The 1,311-nt window shown below is 37.9% G+C and overlaps 1 protein-coding gene across 1 annotated transcript in view; it reads right to left on the bottom strand.

Moving 5' to 3' along the window:
* Positions 1 to 1,311, bottom strand: part of LOC118336472 — a 744,338-nt gene that overhangs the window by 227,717 nt on the left and 515,310 nt on the right. The window lies entirely within an intron of this gene.

Below are 1,311 nucleotides of genomic sequence, written 5' to 3'. Positions count from 1 at the left end.
TTTTATCAATTATCTTTGACATTAAATCTGAGGACAGAGGCTGCAAATGAGATTTGTCTAAGTACGTTATATACTGTACACATTTACACACACTGCAAAAAACAGCCCTTCTAGAAATAACACACTACTTTCATGAGATTCCTCTTTGGCAGTGCATATGTACACACACAGAGAGAAGGACACAGCAACAACAATAGCAACAGTAAAACAAGGCCTTCTACAAGCAAGAAAAAGAAAGAGGCTACACTACACCCAATATTTATCTGGTTATGTGGACTGAATGAAAACTGCGAAGACAACTTTACACTCACACTCTGACCGTAAATGGGGCAGACATAGCGCTCGCGAGGGATAAATACAATACAATATATAGCGCACATGGTAACTCTCCAGACTCCTCGCAGCGCTGTCGAGACTTGCGAGATCTGTCTGATCTAGCATGATGCTTAGCTGGATCTTTTAACAGCATCTGGAGTAGACAGATGTGGATGTTAAAGCTGTTTATTATTCTGAGCATGTTCAGGACTTCTGTTCTTGATCTTGACAGTTTCAAATCGGAAAGAGCAGCTGACAAAACAATCTCTTAGGTTAAAGTCAAAAGCTCAAGCTTGAAAGTCAAGGGCAAACTGTTGAGCTCCGTCTTTCAAAATGGCTTTGTTGTATCTTTTACTGAGAGTTGTGGGCTACTGGGGTCAGTAGAGGGTCGTCCCTGGTTTTTTTATTTGCCTCACATAGCTCCTGGTAGTTGGGGTGGTGTCCCTGTACGATACCTCGCTGCCAAAATGCCAAATATGTTGTTTTTTTTTACACTGGGGCCATGATGTGGAACAGCCTTATGTTAGACACCGAGTCTTAAAACATGAGAGCGGCTTATAGAAGTTAGGTTCAAATGTTTTTATGGAACAGGGTAACTGATTTATAAATGAAATCTGCGAAGACGTTGTTGTTTTAGCTGTTGTTTTCTGATATTTTCTATTATAAATTGTGGATTGTATATTGTGTCCTTTTGGATTTCAGGACTATGTTTTAGTTTTTTATGTCTTCTTTGCGTTTTCTTTTGTCTTCTATCTTAGGACCACATTGGAATTAAGTATTTAACATGTTATCTTTTGGACTTTTTGTTCTTGTTTTTGATAATCCATAAATCAAAACAATCAATCAATCAATCAATTTAATTCATGTGTGGAAGTTCTCTTTAACCACTTTTGTTACCAAACCCTAAACACAGATGGGAGTCAGGATGTGTAAAGTCCTGTTCTTAATGGGAAAACAATTTAAAATACTATGAAAACATAATTTCTAGGAGACAGG

Source organism: Morone saxatilis, unplaced genomic scaffold, assembly GCF_004916995.1.
Source record: "Morone saxatilis isolate NCDOM2014 unplaced genomic scaffold, NCSU_SB_2.0 Contig24, whole genome shotgun sequence".
Classification (NCBI taxonomy): domain Eukaryota; kingdom Metazoa; phylum Chordata; class Actinopteri; family Moronidae; genus Morone; species Morone saxatilis.
The sequence above is the reverse complement of the archived record's forward strand: the minus strand, read 5'-3'. Positions and strand labels throughout refer to the sequence as shown.